General features: G+C 43.3%; 1 protein-coding gene across 1 annotated transcript in view; it reads left to right on the forward strand.

Annotated features, from left to right (window-relative positions):
* The window catches only part of LOC140224808 (uncharacterized), a 156,236-nt gene that overhangs the window by 116,866 nt on the left and 20,807 nt on the right, over positions 1-18,563 (forward strand). The gene's annotated exons all lie outside the window — the stretch shown is intronic.

Raw genomic sequence — 18,563 nt, forward strand, 5'->3', positions numbered from 1 at the left:
ATGATTCACGGCTGGAATTCAAGTGTCGGGCCGCGGGGTTGGCGCAAGTCGGATGTGAAAAATAGAGAAAATATGCGCGTTTTGATCGGCGGGTCACACGCCGTATTCGATGTGTTCATTCATGCAAGTATTCTGCCGATGCCAAGGGAAAACGCCGTATGAACTCTAGGAGTGGAGGTCGCCAGACTTCTCCCGATTAAATACCAATTTTCTAAAAAACATGTTTCCTCAACGTATTGCTCTTGATGGGGTGCGGGGCCTCAAGAAATGCGTTACGCCTTTTTGTTTTTCCGCACGAAGATAAAACCTCGTGCGTGGGACCCGAAGTTTAGGTCATATGGATCTCTGAAGTTTTCAGATTGAGCATCTGAACTCTTAAGGTCTAGCTGTCGAGGTTCGGATCACACATCCGAAACTTCAGTTCTTACATCCGAAGTACATCGGTTTTCACATCCGAAAAACTTCGGTTCTCACATCTGAAGTACTTCAGATGTTAGAACTGAAGTACTTCAGATGTTAGAACTGAAGTACTTCAGATGTAAGAACTGAGGTTCCAGATGTCTGACCTGAACTTTGGCAGCTAGACTTTAAGTGTTTAGATGCTCAAGCCGAAAACTTCAGAGATCCATATGACCTAAACTTTGGGTCCCACGCAGGAAGTTTTTTTCTCCGTGCGTGTTAGAGGCTAGAGACCTAGATCACCTAAGCGTTAGAAGAGCGGAGAGGAGGAAAAAGTGTATAAATCCCCCAAATTTAGCGTTAGATATCCTATGAATGGCCTCGATACCATCAACCCTAAAAAGTTCCTAAATACCTGCTACTACATCTACCCATAGCGTCGAACGAAGAGAAATATGTTTAGCGATCTATTTTTCAGACGCAGCGAAGTTCGAGTCTGTATCCGCCTCCTCAGACTGAAGTCCTTTTTGAAGTTGGACTTCATTTTGCTATTCGGAACTGCCATTTCTGGCTCACATTAGAAACCACACATGTGCTAGTAGTTTTTCTATGAAGATATATGCTTTTGTGAGTGAGCTATGAAGAGAAGTTCCTGCACTGGGGAAAAAAAAAAACACATTGGATCTAGAGTCCAGACTCTTGAAGACATTGACAAGAAAAAATACTCTTGATTCAATCGGATGTTTGCTCGAATCAAAAGGAAATCCGCTTAAATTAAGAGGCTTGGTTCTTGATTTAAGCTAGATTCTGATTGAATCAACAGTACTTTTTCTTGTCGATGTTTTTAAGAGTCTGGACGCCAGATCCAATGTGTTTTTTTTTCCAGTGTGATTCCAAAAAGTAGTCGAGTTGTCGTGTATGTAAGTCGTAGATTTTAAATGAAAGATTTGCAGAAGCTCTCACTAACATGACAATACCCCCCATAGGAACCGGCGCCATAGGTGGATTCAGGAAGTTGGTAACATTGTTTTCTCTCCATTTAAACCCATGAAAAAGAATCGATTTTCGAAGGGGACAGGCCCTCCGAAAAGAATCGATTATTCAGCACATGTTTAAACGGAGAGATAACAATGTTGCCAACCTCAGAGTCGCGGCAACTCGGTGCACGTCAGGGCAAGCACTCACGTCAGTTTGGTTTATGCCGCGTTTCCGTAATTATTTTTTTTCGAATTCCGAGGATGTCAACTCGGGGATTTATCGTGCAGAGAGAGCCCCCCCCCCCTCCCCCCCGGGGGGCTCGGTCCCGGGGCTTAGCCGCGCGGAATGAGTGAGTCAGTTTTCAAAGCTGTTTACCGTTGCGCTCCGAGTGTGCGCTTCGGGAAACCGTTGCAACTGCAAATCGCGGCGCACAATGGGGCCGGCCGGCCGATCATTGGAATTGATGATGGACGAAGCGATAGACAAAGAACACTGAAAAAAAATTCTCGGCGTCTTTACCAAGGTCCGTTGGTACCTTTACCATCTTACTTTTTTTTTACCAATTATTGGTAATTTTACAAAGCTGTCAGACTGGTAAGCTTACCTAAAAACTGGTATTTTTACTGTTTTTTTTCAGGTAAGAATACCGCTTTTATTGGTAATCAATTCCCGGTAACTTTGCCGTTTTATCTCGGTAATTCTACCACAGTCGATAAAAAATATTGGCGTTTTTACCGGGGTCTAGTAAAATTACTGAGAAAGTCAATAATTTTACCGGGATTTCTCGGTAAAATTACCAATTCCATAAATGGTAATTTTACCAAGAAAAAACTGGGATCAAATAGAACCTTGAATTTTACCCTTTTCTTAGTAAATACACCGATATTTTTTTTTCAGTGAAGATGCAGAGAAAATGGAGCGATCCTATCACTTTAACCGCGGGTAGTTGCTGAAGATTATGAAGGGGGGGGGGGGACGATGATGGACTATAACACTGAACAAATTTTTTCTTGAGATATTATTTTGACTTAAAGCGTCGAAAATCTGTTTTATTTTACTTAAATTGCGGATTTTACCGGAAGTCATTTTTTCTCTGTTGAAGGAACGTTGTTATTTTGCTACCGTTTTTTTAGCTCCAACTTAACGATAACAAAACGGCGTTCTTTTCACTAAAAAAATTGACGTTGAGTTGAATCTGCACTATTTTAACTGGGAAAAAAACCAAATTTTGTCGATAAGAAATGACGCTGTAAGTCAAAATAATATCTCGAGTAATTTTTTTTTCAGTGAACCATAAGGTCCCTGGCGCGTGGGTTGCCGTAACTTAGTCTTTTCCTTACCTCCTTTGTCTATTGTACTGCCCGTTTCCACCGTTCATAGCTTTGTTTGTCAACTTCATTAATCAGCCCGCTGTCAGTAGTCAGAGGTCGATCATGGATTGTTAACCAGAACTCCAAATTTTGTTGTTCATCTCGACACATTTACATTTTTTAGGGGTCGCAGTCTGGAGCAAATTTTACCAAAAAACCGATGAAACCGCTGCTAAACCTCTATTTCATATGAGCGCAGATATGGACCTTTGAAGGTTTCTTATCCTGTCCGAATTTTTATCATTATCGTTTTACTGTGCGGTGTCGACCGTGTTTTCAAACCCAGCATGCTGATTATTGGAGTTGATAGACAAAGCAATAGACGTAAAGAAAATGGAGTGATCATATTGGTAAATTCAGGTGATTGCAATGGTAATCAAAAGATAAACTAACAGCAGTCCACGAGAAACCCTATAATTATTTCATCATCCCTTTAGTCTATGATAACCACTCGTTTCAACCAATGAGATTGCTCCATTTCGTCTTTGTTCTCTTTGTCAGTTGCATATTGTCTATCCATTTCAATAATCAGCCCGCTGATGGCCGCGTGTTCTCATCACTCACCTTGTTTTGATGTGTGAGCATTCTCTCGCTGTTTCGAAAAATTGTGCCAACTCAGACTACTGATTATGTTTTTTTTTCGGTCATAGCCGTCCTAGTTTTCTGTTGACAAGCGGGAAATGCCACAATTGTTTTTCTTTTTTTAAAGTCATGGTTCCTGGAACCTGAAAAATCCGGGATTCATCAAGGAATGAAAAATATCCGAGATATTCAAGGGCAGGGTGTCAATAGTTTTGAAAACTGTGAATCGTCAGGGAATTTGGTCAGGTCAGAGAAATCGAGGAAAAGTCAGGGAGCGTATAATGAAAAAGACTGGAAATTTGAAATCCGAAAAAAAAAATCAGCCCTGTCCATACAATCAAATTTGTAAGTCTCGCTCTAAATTAATTTTATTGAGTGAAAGAAGGAACAATTTTCAATGAGGGATTGCAACATTAATTATTTCGATGATAAATACATGAAGGAAAGAACTAACATTTTTCTGACATTTTCAGCGAGACCAGTGCCAGATATAATTATTTTGGACCCAGAAGACCTGAAAAAATCAGAGAATTTCAATTTTTCCCCGTTGATCCTATAAACATCTTAATTGAGAACGGAAGAAATGCGTGCTCTCAAAAAATAGCTAATTTCAGATGGAACATAAAAACCCGAAGAATTTTTGGAACCCAGAGATTAGTGAGTTAAAGAAATCATTTTCCAAATATGTAGAGTGGAGGTATGTTGGTGTTTTTCCAACATTAATCTCATCCGCTGAATTGTTTTAATATTGTTTGGAATGAACAGGAGAATTATCATCCCACGTGTAAGTCTACTAAAATGAAAGTTTCCTATCGAAGATTAAAAGAATACCTTTGCTTATTGAGGATTCCCTCTTTTGCCTTGAATTTCTGGCACATTTTGCATTTAGAGTGTCACTTTTCATGAGTACTCCCCTTCTCTTCCACATTCACTTACCCTTGAACTACCTCGTCACCACCTGGACTTAGGTAATCATTCAAGGGTCGCCAAACAGTGAAGCCGTGCAAGGTTTCTGCGAAACCCCCTAAACGGAATTCAGCTGTTTAGCGTTGACAGGCACATCTTATACAGGGTATTCCAGAATTGAGTGGAACGATCCCAAACGTCATTTTTTCGCGAGGTAAACATATTTTACTCCCCTCGCGGGTAAGGGAAGCATCGTCATCGTAAAGAAAAAATAACATTTCATCATTTTTAGGCGGTTTAAGGTGCCTGGAGTCAAAAAATCATTCTTGAAAAATGTGCATCCGTGCTGCGTTTCCTGTTTCTGTGTACAGCCAGATCTTAAAATCTACTTGTTCCCTTTCATTTAAACTTAGTTTTTTTTTTCCACTGTATGAGCGGTATTGTCCCTCGGCCATTGCTCTATCGTCACCTTCCCGCCAAAGTATCACAAGCGCCATGTGACGTTTAAAAATTTCCGCCGCCACTTTATTTTTTTACAAAGAAATTGTTCAAGTAAGCTGTCCAAAAATTTCACTGACATTTTTTTGTGCTGCCGATAACATCCAGTGAAATTTTCAAACAGATTCAACCAACAATTTCTCCGTAAAAAATTAAATCGTGGCGAAAATTTGTAAACGTCGCATGGCGCTTGTGATACTTTGGCCGGAAGGTCGGACATAGTTTGTGATCACACTGTACAGTAATCGAGTGAGGATATCGAGGTGCAAACTGATTGTGAGTTCATACTGTGTGTTTACAGAGGCCCTCGACACGGTATTAAGTTGTCGTCGACTCGTCGCGTCTTGGGACACGACAAAAGTCGATACCCCGTGGACCTTGATCCGGGTCGCTAAACAGCTGACGAAGTGCACGCCAACTTCGGCAGTGTCGAATTAACCCCGCGGGTCAACCCCTTAACACCCTCCCCCCCCCCTCTCCCTTTCGCCCGGCGAACTCAACTCTCTTGTGCACGTTTTACACTTGAAAAATCATCCTGCGTGCAATTGAGCATGGTGTGATCTCAACCCGACATCTTGGAGGCCTCGCTTTGTCCTCTCGGAATACGGAGCCTGGTTGACAAATTTGTTCAAACTGCCGTAAGTAAGGTTGAAACAGCGTGGGAATGGAGCTCTTGCATTCGTGAGGGATTCGCGATTAAGTACTTTCCTTTTACTGACGTAAAATCTTGTAAGAAACACGATGATTCCACTGGTTTTCTCTGAAATCAACTCCAAAGCTCAAAGAACAGCTCTCAAAGTTGAGGCCGTAATGGGGGAGATATCGCACGCTACCCCGAGAGTCCATCTTTATATGAAGATAAACTCTCTATTCCAAGATAGGGAGCAAATACATTAGCAGAGTTGCAGTGTTTTCGGTTTTGGTGTCCCCATACAAAGCGGCGACCTTGTAAATGTATTTGCTTCCTATATTTGCATAGAGAGTTTGTCCTGGTATAAAGGTGGACTCTCAGGGTAGCGTAGGACGTCCCCTCTATCGCAGCCTCAACTTTGAGAGTTTTTTTGAGCTTTGAAGTAGATTTCAGAAAAAAACTAGTGGCACCATCGTGTTTCTCGCGAAATTTTACTCAGGAATCAGTACTTAAATCGCATATTCCTAACATTTGTATGAACTCCATTGACGGTTCGTCCGCCGACAGGGTGAAACGGGGATCTCGGAAAAGTTAATTGGACCTCATTTTGGAATAAGGAACTATTATATTCGGGGGAGCTTTACCGCACAAGAAAATGACTTAAAAGGTTAAAAGTTAAATTGTTCACTCACTTGCACGTTTTTTAAATTATTTTTCCGCAGACTCCGTTTTCCGACAGATTTTTCCGTCTGCGTAAATATGATTAAAAAAACGAGCAAGTGAGTAAACAATTTAACTTTTAACCTTTTAACTATTCTATTTCTGGCTCATTTTAAAAGCAATGTAAGTACACAAGTTTCCCTATGTAAATAGGTGTTTTTATTCATTAATGAGCCAGAAATAGTCGTTCCTTACTACAAAATGCAGTCCAGTTTTCGATCGAGATGCAAAGGGGCCGGGGCATCGGGTTTCAGCCCGATCCGGGGCCAGGTTCAAGAAACCTTACGCGCTCTCGATCCTTGCGCGAGTAATTGCCCTCAGCCCCCCCCCCCCCACCGGGAGGGGGGATCTCGGGGGCTTTTCTGAAAAACAGAGCCCCCCGACGACTTCCGACGGGTTTCCGGTGCGCCTATCCCACTTGCCAAGTCGGGCTCGCTCTCGAAATAATTCCGCGTACCGTACACCGCGAGAAATATCCTGTTAGATCAAAAGGAATTCCCGTTGAATCGTCGTTTCATATACGATGAGAGAATGCGCAAATACATTTCAAAATTGCATTATTTCCTCACAAAAAGATTATTTTTACCGGAGAATGATCGGGAATTCCTAATCAGTACGCTCATTGTTTTTCCCCACGTATTCATTGGCGAGGCGTGAATGATCGATTATCGATATTTCCCCATCTGAAGCTGTTGTGAAGAATCGATTAACAAGGTGTTTGTTGCCAACATTCTGTTTGTCGATCCTTTTCTATAAGTTCAAATGGCAGATCAATCGAGATATCGCAAAGCACGCCACGGCGCTGCCACGGATCGCTCGCGAAGATCAGCCAAGTTTTGAATTGAAAATGTCCATTTATATAGGTAATTGTCAAAAATTTCCTTTTTCTCGAATTTCCCCGCAGACGAATGTTTTGACACTGACGTTGAGATAATTTGTAAAAGCTAGAATAGAACACCGCTCTCGTCCTCACGTCTGAATAACTGGGATCGCGGGAGTGAGAAAGTATCAAGTCCGCCTTCAACTCGATGGATGCAATTTGAGTGACTCAAAAGTTTAAATAGTTGTATCCAGCATTCTAGTTTAGCATGAAGGCAGAAGGACAAGTGACTTTCGTTATCGAGTTTTTGGTGACCATCGCAGCGAAAAGTCTACCTTCACTCGATTATGCTCCCAGAAAAACATTTTGATTTTGACTTTGAAATCAGTTGCAAAGCTAGAATGCAGCTAGCCCCTCTTCCGAATTTATTTCCGAATAACTAGAAATGGAAGTGCAAAATGGAACTACATCTCGCAATTAGGAACTGCAATTTCTGGCTCAGATTAGAAACTATGTATGCACTATTAGTTTCCCTTTGCACGTTAGTGATTTTACAGATGAGCCAGAGATTGTAGTTCCAATTACAAAATGAACTCCAAATCAAGATTTCTCCTTCAACTCGATGGAATAAAAGCGTTAGATTAAAAAAAAAAACCCAACAAACTGGAAAGGAAATACCCCTCGCGAATCATTTCAATCCAACAAAGTTTTGAAGTAATTCAGTTCATGACCTAATCTAACAACTTTAAATTACACTGCGCCATCCATTTTCGTCGGGCAATCTCGCAACTTCAGACGTGCATAAACGACTCTCACACGAAGTGATGTCACGGCGAAGTGCACGCAGAAACGGCCTAAGCAGTTTCAACAGAGTTGCCGGATCACCCAGAAAAAAATCGGCATTTTAACACCTGCAAACTTGAGCAGGACAACCGGAAACCCGCACACTTTGGCAACAGTGAATTCGAACCTCGGCGGAGGAGCTTTAAACGGAAGCGGATAACGACGTAAGATTCGAAAAGTCATGAGCCTTGGCGTCCGTAAGCTCGCGAGAAATTCGCGGTTCATCAGTTTCCGGCGAAGCTTGGCTCGCGAAATGTCGGAGCTTCCGTTTCCGCCCGAGGATTTGCCTTCTTTAACGCGTACACCTGCGGATCGATTGTGCAATCGATTTATATCGATAGATAACATTGCTCGCATAGGGATCTATCGATCGAGGGCAAACGATATCGAGCTATCGATTGGCGCGCACCTGCGCCTGGTTCAATTTGTGACGTAATTAAATGAATATAAACAAGCAAAGGCTTTTGATAATCATCGGAGACGCCGAGGGATGGGAAATTCTCACGGAGAAGGAGGGTGGGTGATGGGACTGATGGGCTGACCCCCAAGCCCTTGGTCTACTGATCCTATCGTTGGAGTTTTCGCTCAAGAATATCGCTTCGCATAAATATTTTAAATGAGCGGACTTCACAGGATTGTTTTCAATTTTCTTTCTCCTGTGATAAGGGTCTATCCACAAATGACGTCTGGTACTTCGAGAGGGGAGGCGGGGTAGGAATTTCAAACAAACTTCTTTAGAGGTTGTTTACTGACTTTCAGAAATTTGATCTGGAAATTGACCAAGTTGTTATTGGAGAAACTCTGCGCAAAATTAATGATTTAGCTGAGAGTGCATGAAGATCTGATTTTGCTGTATTTTTTACATGTTTTCCTGATAGGGGAAATGGTATAAATATATATTTTAAAGTGAGAAAATCCCTGGTAAAAATTGGCGATAAGAGCTGCGTTTCAAAATACCATGGGAATTCTTATAGCCGGCTAAAGAAGGCTACAGAAAATCATATAGCTGGCTGTAGAATGCGGAGAAAATCACACGGCCGGGCTATACGAAGCGATAAAAAATTATGCAGCCGGGCTATAGGTCCTATCGCCGGGCTTTACACTTTATCGCCTGGCTGTTGCTTTTTTGTCATCGGCTATAAAGGGCTATAAGAAATTGTGTAGAAATTCGTGTGCTTTGTAAATCCTTAAGTTTGTACGGAATCACCTTAATATTTACAAAACGCACATTATATTTTCCTTTACTACATATTTTTTTTCATCAATTAAAATGAGAATAATCCATACAGAGTGCGCAAACATTTCAAAGTCATGAGTTGAAAAACGCTGACTCTACGAGATTAAATATTTGAGCCGAACACAAAGCGGAGCGGCGGCGCACTGGCGCCTACAAACCTAACAGGGATACTTCACGCATTGCGCAATGCGTGAAGTATCCCAGTTAGGTTTGTAGGCGCCAATGCGTGTTTGGCGCTGGCTGCCCGCCTGCCACGGCGCTTGAAGCAACTATTCCACACCAGAGGTATTGCACAGTATCATACAAAACTGAAGGCGCTCTAATATATTAGTAATGGCAGGCATCCTTCAAAAGTACGGAGCTTTCCTCGCAAAATAAATCAAGATACTACGGCCCAAAAAGAGAGCAGTATTCCAAAAACTCACTAAGTCCTAGCATCCGTAATTAGTAACGTTTAGCATACACCTTATCGCTTGGCTGTTGCTTCATCGCCATCGGCTATAAAAGGCTATAAGAAATTGTGTAGCCGGCTGTAGAAGCTATTGGAAATTTTACAGCCGGCTGAAGGTCTATGGTATTTTGGAACACAGATTTTTACCAGGGATGCACCGCCTAGTAACGTTATCTGGCGGCATTTCCCATTTAAATACATGTATTTCACCAGAATAGCCCATTTTGTCATATCCTCTCCAACAATTGTTCATTTTATGGACCATCACTTAGACATGAAATTCGTCAGATTTTAGACACCTGCAAATTCTCCATACGATTTAACACCAGTCGGTGAATCCTAATTTTAACGATCGATAAACCAGTGAGCTCGTGCCTGAGTCTCGCGATTAATCAGTAGTAGATAATCGATTGAGCAGTTAATCCTCCTTTTAACGATCGATTAACCAATCGCATCGGAGGCCAATCGATTGATCAATCCTTAATCGAAAAACTCTAAATCCCGAACGACGTTGGATCGTTCCCGGAAAAGCGACGTCAACATTCGGACGAGCTCACGTCTGAGTCTTGCGATCAATCAGCAGTAAATACTCGATTAATCGATTGATGATCCTAATATTAACAATTGATTGATGAATCGCATCTAAGGCCAATCGATTAATGAATCGTATCGAAAGCCAATTGATTGATCAATCGCGCTAATCGAGAAACTCTAAATCCTGAACGTCGTTAAATCGTTCCCGGGAGAGCGAAGTCAACTTTCGGACGAGCTTACGTCTGAGTCTCGCGATCAATCAGCAGTAAATAATCGCTTTATAAATCGGTGATCCTAATATTAACAAGCGATTGATGAATCGCATCGGAGGCCAATCGATTGATTAATCGCTAATCGAAAAACCCTAAATCCCGAACGACATTGAATCGTTCCCTGGAGAGCGAATAAGTCAACGTTAGGATGAGCTCGCGTCTGAGTCTCGCGATCAATCAGCAGTAAATAATCGATTGAGCAGTCAATCCTACTTTTAATAATCGGTTAACCAATCGATTAATCAATCGCTTATCGGAAAACTCTAAATCCGCAATGTCGTTGAATCGCTCCCGGCATCGCGACGTCAACTTTCGGACGAGCTTACGTCTGAGTCTGGCGATTAATCAGCAGTAAATACTCGATGGAGTAGTTATTCCTAATTTTAATAATCAATCGCCCAATCGCATCGGAAGGCCAATCGATTGAGAGCGACGTCAACGTTGGGGTGAGCTCGCGTCCAGTAAATAATCGATCGAGCAGTTAATCCTACTTTTAACAATCGATTTATGAATCGCATCGAAGGCCAATCGATTGATTAATCACTAATCGAAAAACTCTAAATCCCGAACGACGTTGAATCGTTCCCAGGAGAGCGACGTCAACGTCGAGACGAGCTCGCGTCCGTCTCTGAGAGACAGAAGCGCCAAGACAGTAGCTCCATCAGCAGAGAGCGTGGTGCGGGCTCCGGCTCCCAGTCCGGAGCGAAGGTCATTATCCTGTCGCAGAAAAAAGGGAGTAAATTGCCCTCCGCCAGCGCGGCCACATCCAGCAGATTAACGCCGTGCCGGTGAGCCCGGGTCCCAGGTGTGCCGGGAGAGCCGCGCGAAATTATCCGCCGCCGCCGTCGTCGCAGTTGGCAATGCCGCCCCTTGTGAACCCATTCTCACAGCCGTGGTTGTACACCGGAGCGCGACCTTGGCGGCCGGGAGCTTCCCGCGAAGGCGCTTTGTTTCGCTCCAACATTTAATAATTGCACTCGAATTCATAAAAGGATCCGTCCTAGCGCCCAGCCTCGGATCGCTCTGTCGCGCACTTGCCGTCCAGCAGAAATCCGCCGAGATATCCGTCTACTTGGACGTATTTACCAGAGACCTGCAGAGTACCTGTATAGGGAGAGTTCCGACAGATCGGTTCATGGAGGGCTTAGGGCCCAAAAGTGCAGCCACCCTTCTAACCAACTTCTAACGCACAAAATTTCACTGCCAGTCTGCAGATTCCAATTCTAACCAAGATGGCCAAGAATGTACAGAAATGAGCGTTCCTCCGCGAAATTGAGTAAATTTATGCAAAAACTGAGTCAAACACGTGCTTAATAAAGGACGGTTCGTAACAATAGTATCAGTAAATCGCTCTGGATAATTGAAATTCATAGGTTGGCTGCCCTTTTGGGCCCTAACTTTATTCGCGGAGGCATCGGTGAAGGCCTGATGGACTTTCGGAGTTTCAGATCTGTCGGTACTCTCCCTATAGCGTAAATACGTACTCTAGTATTTACGCTAAAAGGAACTATGTCCATAGGGTTTTGCGTGTAACATAGTTCCTTTTAGCATAAATGCTTCCACTTGACCTAGGGCTTGTTCCCGGTAGAGTACCTATTTAGGGGGAGTACGAACATGTCGGATTAAGGAGCTCTTATGTGCTGGTTACACGCTCAAATTTCCATCAATTTCCGATCAAATGGTGACTGGTGCGCACCATCTACCATCAAATGTCTGCGGCCTGCAAAAATTTGATGGTAGATGATGGAGCTGTGGGGCCCACCTTCATCTGATTTCCACACAACCGTGCTTATTTCATGCTTATTTCAATCAACACGTTGTTTTAATTAATTTTACTCATCAATCTATATAACTCTCGACCGCCATCTTGGTCATCATTTTGATCGGAATTTGACGGAAATTTGAGCGTGTAACCAGGCCATTAGGGTCCAAGAGGGTAGCCAACCCTCAAATAACACGAAGATCGCAAGAAAAATTCCGCTGTCAATATTCAGATTCCAATATCGAAATATGATGGCCGAGAATGTACATAAATGATGAGCATCCATTTGCAAAAATGAGTTTTATGCAAAAACCAAGTTAAATATGTGCTTTTCAAACGACGGGTCGTAACAATTATAGTAATGAATCACTCTGGATGATTTTTAATTAATAGGTCGGATGCTCTTTTGGATGCTAAAAGGTCCTGTACCTAACCTCAGAATTACCAACATGTCGGTGCTATCCCTATGAAGGCACTCTAGTCCGTATTCTTCGTCTCGAAGCAGGGTCAAATAAGCGGTCCAGGTAACCATGGCAGGGCCGAATTTACTCACTTGCCGCCCATGGGCCGCCTGTATTTTGCCGCCCCTTCTCATCCGTTTTGAAACATCAATAAAAACCATTAAGTGAACGTGCCGGAGGGAGGGTTGCATAAGACGCTTTTACTCGTGTTGGACACTTTTTTTTGCGAAAGCCCTGTCAACACTACTAGCAAAAGTTCACGGAACTCTGCGCGAAAGTTAAGTTCCGTAAACCTATCTCTGTGTGGACAAGGCCTTCCATTTATATGAAATGAACAAAAAAATTATGAAAGAACAAACATAAATGTGGTTTAATAAGTTTAACTTCCGCAGCTGCGCCGCGCTGACCGCACTGTGTTTGACGCAATGCGTGAAGTATTCATGCAGTCTTGTAGGCGCTATGCGTTCCTTACCGCCCGCTGCTGACCGCAGCGACCGCACTGTCTTTGACTCAATGCGTGAAGTATTCATGCAGTCTTGAAGGCGCTAATATGTGTTACATGCCGACCGCCGCACCGCGCCGAGGGTTTCTCCTTTTCATCTCAAGTTCTCGTCATCATTGCTCTCTGCGCCGCGCCGTTCCAGGCCAAATTCCGTGTTCGGTTTCTCTCTTAGTCTTAATTCCACTAATTAAAGGTGCTGTCTATCTATTGTGTCATAGAGAGATGACAAAATTAGAGATATACTCTCGGGAAATGAAATATTTTGTCATCTTTTCTCGTTTGTATTTTTTTTTTTTCTGAATCCGATTTTTCTTAATAGCTACATTTAAAAAAATTTGCCGCCATGGGCCGCGGCCCATGTGGCCACCCCCTAAATCCGGCCCTGAACCATGGATTACAAGGAGTCTTAAGTGAGCTGGGTGCATGATCTGGTCGACGTGTTTCGAGCCCAGTGTGCGCAAAAATTCGTCACCTTTTTGATACATTTTCGATCTAAAATGGCGGTTTAGAGTACGTAATAAATTCATATCCTCTTTGTTTACATCGGATGGCCGAATACTTGTGTATCTAAAACAATCGATAGTGTATCGAAATGGTGATCCGGCATGCGGCATCGCACAAGAGTCATGAAATCCGGTGACTGGAAAATGCCTCCAAGTGGCGCCAGCCCTCCATTCCTATTACGACTCTATGTGTACTCTATGTACTACTCTGCTGTGCCGAGGAAAAACGCCGTATGAACCTTCAGGAGTTGCCAGATTTCCTTCGATAAAACACGAATTTCTTGGTAAAATTTTGAATGCCTTTCTGCAAATTTTTCAGATAATTTTGCTCTCAATTTCACATCAAGTTTCCGGAAATTTTCAAGGAAAAATTTTCATAACTTTCCTCAAAAATAAACATTTTATCGAAGGAAATCGGCGATTCTCGGATGTTCGTACGGCGCTCTTCCTTAGCACGGCAGTATTCCTAAACAGGCACTCTGGTCCGTACCCTCCCTCTTTGAGCATGGTCAAATAAACGATCCCGGATAACCCGATTGTAAGACGGTGAGCTTCGCTGATCCTCGGTAGAGTCCCTTTACACTGAAAGTCAAGACAACACCCCCCCCCCCTCCATGGTGTCACAAACGGGAATAAAGATTACAGAAATTGAACGTTTTTCGTAATCTTTGATCGGCTCATTCTCAAATTCCTCTCTCCGTTCCTTCTCTCATTCTGTTTGTTCCTTGCCGAACCCATAATTCCCTGGTCCATTCCAGATTATAATCTTTGCAATAGGCAAAAATGTAATCTTTATTCCCGTTTGTGACACTGTGAAGGCCTAAAATACGGGAACCAATCAGAAATGGATTCACATTGTCTTGACTCTCATAAAGGGACTCTAATCCTCGGCGCCCGATCCAAATCCAATCCCGCGCGAAGTATTTCAATCGATCTCCAAAATACCCCTCGAGAAGAGAGGATCCGCGAAAAAAAGCACAAAAAAAGGAGCGAAAGGCCATCCGGAGCGGAATAGTTGGACGGTGGAGCCAAAGTATTTCGCTTTGTCGGGTCCCGGCGCGGCGGCCGCGGTCGGAGCGGCTCCGGGATGCAAGTCGTCTAGACGGAGCCCCCCGGTTTAAATTTAGACCGTTGGCCGGCCGCAGGAATGCTCCGCCGTCATGTTTAAACCGTAGCCCCCCCTGCGCCCCCCGCGGCCCCCCCCCCCCTTCGGGCAGATATGCATCACCACGCGCACCGCTCTGACGCACCGAGGCTGGACACCGCGGCCGCGGCTCCGGGAACCGCCGTCATCGCCGGGCCCACGAAATGCGTCGCGCTTCGGGAACAAATGCATCTTATCGCTCGGACCGCGACTCGGCCGTGTTCGACGAGCGACGGTCTTAACACCCCCCCCCCCCAAATAAAAAGAGATACTGAACGAAAGCCAGAATGGGTTGGTCTCGTGAGCTGCACGAGCAACAGGGACAAGGGCACGTCTGCACTAGAGCACCTATTTGGAGAGAGAATGGACATGTCATCATCAGATCATCCAGATGTGGTTGTGGAGTGAATTACTTTCATCATTTATTGTTGAGACGTGTCGTTTGTAAAGCACTTATTCGGCATAATTTGTGCATAAATTTACTCATTTTTGCCGAAGAACGCTCATTTTTGAACTTTTTTTGTCACCCCGGTTCGATATTGGAACCTGAGGATTGGCAATGACATTTTTCGTGTTAGAAGGCTGGCTGCCTTTTTGAGCCCTATGATCTCCATATTTCGACATGTTCGCACTCTCCGTACATAGGCACCTAGTCGGACGTATTTATGCTGGAAGGAACTATGTGCATAGAGTTTCCGCGAGACGTAGTTTCTTTTGACATACATACGTTCAGTTTTTCCCCGAGTGTTGGAAGTTCTGGCTAAGTTCACGAACGTTTTGCAGGTCCAGAGGAACCAGAGTTTTCCACAAAAAATTGAACCGATCCTGGGGGAAAAAATGAAATTTGTCTAGCTCTAGTCTGACCGAATTGGACTACGAATTTGACTTAGATTTTGCCAAAATTATCTCATTTTTGCAGAAGAACACTCATATTCATGAACATTCTTGGTCATCATGGTTTGATATTGAAATCTGAAGATTGGCAGTGACATTTTTTGTGTTAGAATGGACCCTAAGAGCTCCATATTTGTACTTATCTCTGCCAAACAGAACATTGTGCATTGAGACATGAGCCCTGAGACCCAGTAGAATATCTGCATAACAGGGCTCACGTAACAATGCACGTAGTTCCTTTCAGCAGAAATATGTCCATTTCGACAATCGACAAGTCCGCATTCTCTTTTTATAGGTACTCTACCTGAACATATTTATGCTAAAAGGAAACTATGTGCATAGGGATTCCGTGTAACATAGTTCTTTTTAGCATTAATACGTCCACCTAAGACCAAGCGTCCACATACTCCCTCCAAAAAGGTAACCTCCGGGATGATAGATGTCGCGGTCCCCTCATCTCCTCGGTCGCTCCGAAGCGGGCGAGTTCATCAAACGAGGCAGGACCGCGTGAGGGGGGGGGGAGGGGGACGTGCAGCCCAACTTTTCCGAAAGATTACTGATCTTATTACGCGTTGAGCGGGCGCAGAGGGAAGATTAATTCGTCGTAATTACATGCGTGACGACCGGCATCTCCGGCCATTAATACGGGGGGACACGCACCCCGCGAGGGGGGAGGGGGCGCCTCCCCCGCCCCGCCCCGCCGCCCGGCCTGTACTCGTCACCGCGTCACCCGTAATTGCCCTCTCTAATAGATCAAAGCTCAAAATCCGAGCCACCGTGATACACCGCCCCCGGTTGCCGGTTTATCGGTGGTGGTCGGATGTTGGTATTACTGGGCTTCGCCCACTTAAACGCATGCACTGAAAAAAAAATCTCGGTGTATTTACGAAGAAAAGGGTAAAATTACCAAGAATTCAGGGTTCTATTTGATCCCAGTTTTTTCGTGGTAAAATTATTATTTATGGAATTGGTAATTTTACCGATAAATCTCGATAAAATTGTTGAATTTCTCGGTAATTTTACTGGAACCCGGTAAAAATGCCAATATTTTTTATCATCTGTGGTAGAATTACCGAGATGAAATGGCAAAGTTACCGGGAATTTATTACCAATAAAAGTGGTATTCTTACCTGAAAAAAAACCAGTAAAAATACCGGTTTTTAGGTAAGCTTACCAGTCTGTCTTGGTAAAATTACCAATAAATGGTAACAAAAGTGAGATGGTAAAGGTACCAATGGACCTTGGTAAAAACGCCGAGAATTTTTTTCAGTGTGTGGAATAATCGACTATGTAGAATCGATTATTGATCATTCATGGATTTAAATGTGAAGGGAAACTTGAATGTCAACTTGCGAGAATTTCGTCTTTGGGGAATCGGCGTTTTCGTGACCAGAGTGACTGCTTTCTATACAGCAATTTTTTTTACAGTATATTAACAAGTTTCAATGATAGCCAGAAAAAAATCCTCATCCTCATCGTTTCCTCTCATTTCAAACGTACACAAGGACGACCATCCTCCAAGTTTCCGATCTTAATTAGAGTGCCTTAAGGGGAAAAGCACAGGCATGCAAGTAATTTGGAAGATGAGGACATGGAGCTCTTAGGACCCAAGAGGGCAGCCAATCTATGAACTCAATCGTCCAGAATGATTTATTTTTACAAATATTACGACTCGTCGTTTGTGAGGCACGTATTTGACTTAGTCTTTGCATAGAACTCAATCTTACGAAAGAACGCGCATTTATGTACATTTTAGGCCATTTTGCTTTGATATTCGGATCTGAAGATTGGCAGCAACATTTTTCCAGTGCTTTCGTGTTCTAAGGTTGGCTGCCCTTTAGGGCTCTAAGAGCTTTAATTTTCGACAAATCTGTACCCTCCCCATATAGGTATTCTAATCTGAATATGTGGGCTCGTAGTAACTAACTTATAGAATCGGATATTTTGTGTCGGAAAGAGAAACAACTTCTTTTAATTGCAGCCTTTTCCCCAAATTAAGTTGTTCTTTTATTTTGTGTCGGAAGGGTGGCTGCCCTTTAGTGCCTCATAAGGTCACCCTCCATAAAATAGCATGTCCATCCTCTGATTTGCTGTTCCTATCATTTTCCCTCAATGTAAGTATTCCTTTTCCCTATCTACTCATATGCTTGGTTTACGATTTGTATATGAGTGCATGAGTTCTTCGGCCCTGCGGTTATCGCTGCCCTTCAAAAAATGATGAATTGCTACACTAATAGTAACTTATGGTTTAAACCCGTCCGCATTGCTCGGATTCGATGCCTGCATGGACGTATTCATGCAAGGAGGAACTATGTTGCACGCAAACGCAAACCCTATGTGCACCGTGTGGATGTACATAGGCCCAAACAATGCAAGGTCGGTGGAGCATTTTGTTCTCTCGAAATCCGAACTGCGTGAGATCAAGCCCGAAGTTCACACCGCGCGTCTCGGAAAAAGCACTCGCGGGTACCAGATTTTAGACCTCACATCGACTGTCGATGGGTGGTCGAGGTTACCAGATTGTGTAATTGTATGGGAATAATTCACATGGTTTTAAATGGGGAAAAGTGTTTTTAGCCCTATCTGGCAACGATGCATCGACACCTCAAAAATCGTCGCTTCTCTGACGTACACTGGAAAAAAAACACATTGGATCTAGAGTCCAGACTCTTGAAAACATACTCTTGATTCAATCAGATTTTTGCTTAAATCAAAAGAAAATCCGCTCAAATTAAGAGGCTTGGTTCTTGATTTAAGCAAAAATCCGATTGAATCACGAGTATTTTTTCTTGTCGATGTTTTTAAGAGTCTGGACTCTAGATCCAATGTGTTTTTTTTCCAGTGTAAAGGCGTATCTCCATTTCCCGGAAAGCGTAGAGTTATATGGAAAACACTACCGTGCCAAGAAAAAACGCCGTATGAACCTCCAGGGCGTTTTCAAATTTCCCCTGATGAAACACTGATCTCCTGGCAAACTGATGGAAAAATATTTCTTCTAATTTTTCAGCCGATTTCGTTCGTATTTTTCACCTGAAGCTCCTGGAAATGTTAAGGTA

This window comes from Bemisia tabaci, chromosome 6 (assembly GCF_918797505.1).
Source record: "Bemisia tabaci chromosome 6, PGI_BMITA_v3".
NCBI lineage: Eukaryota > Metazoa > Arthropoda > Insecta > Hemiptera > Aleyrodidae > Bemisia > Bemisia tabaci.